Consider the following 3,062-nt stretch of genomic DNA (forward strand, 5'->3'; position numbering starts at 1 on the left):
TGCACTGTGCTGTGGTGCACAAATACAACAAATTTTCTTCCTTCTAAATGCGACCATTCTTGGCTTTGTGTTCACCTAGGCGCTGCAAACTCAACTGGCTTTAGTCACGCTAATATATTTAAGTTCATATATCAATTGAGAAAACAAAGGGACCTCAAGTTTTTGATTCAACTCTCATGGTGTTCTCAACGTGGTATAATTTGGTATATTACATTTATAAAGTATTTTCACCTGAATTTAATAATTGGAATTTTTAAAACTTTTGGTATCTTTCAGATATGTTTTCTCATGATACTCAAGGCCTCTTGAGAAAAAAGCGCATAGAAGCATCATTCCAAAAATTGATATTGGATAGATATGGGAGCTGTGGCCCTCAGAATTTACACTTAAGGAAAGAGTGGGAAAGTAAGGGTAAGTATGGCAGTCACAACAGATGTTGTGATGGACATACAAAATGTAGCACAACTACCTGTAACAAAAACGTCTCTGCTATAAGAGGTCAAAAACAAAAAACTCCATCTATGTCAGTTGCTTTTTCTAATCCATGTGTTTCTGCAACTAAATGTCAACATCAATTTTTGAAACATACCTTTTCTTTGAAAGAAAATTTGGAAAATCTGAATAGTGACTTAGTCCACGTTTCAAATAATCTTATAAACCAGTTAAAACATAGAATTGGAGTAAATGTTCAGTCAAATATTTCTGAAAAGAAAAAATTTAAAAATGAAGAAGTGATTTCTAAATATGATCAATTTGATGGGTCCTTTGTTAAAAGTTTGTTTCACCAACAAATAACATCTCCTTCTGCTTGCGATCGATATAGAAAGGTCTTCATTCATTCATCATTGATTAATCAAGTCAGGAAATAGATAATTTGGGAAAACATCACACATATGATAAAATTTTGACAGCCTTTAGGCAGGTCTCTACTAGTATATTTGTATTGCAGAGAAAAATCAGTACAATAAATCTGATACAACATTAAGCCAAGGCATAAGCCCCAGAAGACATCAGAAAACTCATTTTCTACAGAACCATTACAAATGTAAAATATGTGAGAAAGTCTTTCATGAATGCACCAACCATATCCATCAGAGTATCCATATTCAAGAGAAGTCTGCCAAATGTATCAAGTGTGTAGAAACTTTTATGCAGTCATCAAAACATACTCAGCCTCAGAAAATCCATGTTGGAGAAAAGTCACACAGATGTAATAATGGTGAGAAAATCCTTAGTAAATTGTCAAGTCTAAGAAACCATAAGATAATCCATAATGAAGAGAAACCTTACAAATGTAAAGAATGTGACAAAGCCTTTAACCATCGTTCACACTTTACTTAACATCAAATAATACATACTGGAGAGAAACCATAAAAATGTAAAGAATGTGGCAAAGCCTTCAATTCTAGTTCACATTTTACTATACATCAGAGAATTCACACTGGAGAAAAACTTTACAAATGTAAAGCATGTACCAAATATTTTACTTATTCTTCAAATCTTGTGCATCAGAGAATTCATACTGGAGAGAAACCTTACAAATGTAAAGAATGTGGTAAATCATTTAAAGCGTCTTCAGCCCTTACTCAGCACAAGAGAATTCATACGGGAAAGAAGCCCTACAAATGTAAGGAATGCAGCAAAACCTTTAACTGTAGGTCGTACCTAACTAAACATCAGAGAATTCATACCAGAGAAAAACTTACACATGTAAATCATGTAGCAAATCTTTTTCTCGTCCCTCAAGTCTTATTATCCACCAGAGAATTCATACTGGAGAAAAACCCTATAAATGCAAAGAATGCCTTACTTGACATCGAAGCATTCATACTGGAGAGAAACCCTACAAATGCAAGGAATGCAGCAAAGCCTTTAACTATAGGTCATACCTAATTAACATCAGAGAATTCATACCAGAGAAAAACTTGACAACTGTAAATCTTTTTCCCATTCCTCAAGTCTTTTTGTCCACCAGAGAATTCATACTGGGGAAAAACCCAATAAATGCAAAGAATGTGGCAAAGCCTTTAATTATAGTTCACACCTTACTCAACATCAAATAATTCATACTAGAGAGAAACCCCACATATGTAAAGAATGTGGCAAGTTATTTAATCGATGCTCAACCCTTTCTCGACATAAGATAATTCATACTAGAGAATATCTATAGTTGTGGTAAATGTGGAAAGAATTTTATCCAAAATTTAGAACTTAAAAATCACCATAGAGTTTATAGGGAAATAGACTTTACAGACTGAATAAATGGGAGGAAGTATTTAATCAAAACTCAAGTCTGAATGTGTCAGGACTTACACAAAAAAAGGACTAAAGCACAGATCCCAGACTTTACATTAAATAAGAATATTTATTATGGAGGATTACTCTAAAGCCAAAGCAGTTATTTATTTTGTTATGTGTTTCAAATGAGCAAAAACATTGATGTTTGGACAAGGAATTATTCAGTGAGCACTTTATTTGTATTGAAAACATTTGAGATTTGTATAAAGCAAACAATAATTCAATTCTCAAACTAGTTGTTATACCTTAATGCCTAGTGTTTATATAAAAACATAGTCTATTTTTTCTACATCAGAGCTATGAGAGGTTGTTCTATAGTAGATGAACATCATTAATATCAATTTATTTTCATGGAAGTTTAATGGCAAATGTAGAATACATGAAGAAAATCTTAAAGACTCTCTTTGTGTTTCAATCATAAAACAGTAATGCATGTAAGTATATAGTACATATTTAGGGCATTATTATTCTATACTAAAAGAAGAATATTCTGAGTTTATTACATCAATTGTTCCTTAAGTAGAAAAAAACTGGTCAGTTATTTGAAATACCAGCATACCTTTATACTACAATGAAGTAGTAACTTTGAATATTATTTGATGTGTTAAAAAAAAAAAATCTCACAGATATCAGAGAAAAGTGAAAACTCATATCTGAAAGATCCTAAATATACTTCATATCAATTTTCCGAAGGACTTCAACTTCGAAAAATATTGATAACATTCTCATAGTTACTATATTATATTCTGTCCTGCTTTTTGTAG

The 3,062-nt window shown here is 32.0% G+C and overlaps 1 pseudogene; it reads left to right on the top strand.

Annotated features, from left to right (window-relative positions):
- Nucleotides 1-278: 278 nt before the first annotated feature.
- On the top strand, nucleotides 279-2,170 carry LOC112614042 (annotated as a pseudogene).
- Nucleotides 2,171-3,062: the final 892 nt, after the last annotated feature.

The sequence above is a fragment of the Theropithecus gelada genome, chromosome 20 (genome assembly GCF_003255815.1).
Source record: "Theropithecus gelada isolate Dixy chromosome 20, Tgel_1.0, whole genome shotgun sequence".
Classification (NCBI taxonomy): Eukaryota; Metazoa; Chordata; class Mammalia; order Primates; family Cercopithecidae; genus Theropithecus; species Theropithecus gelada.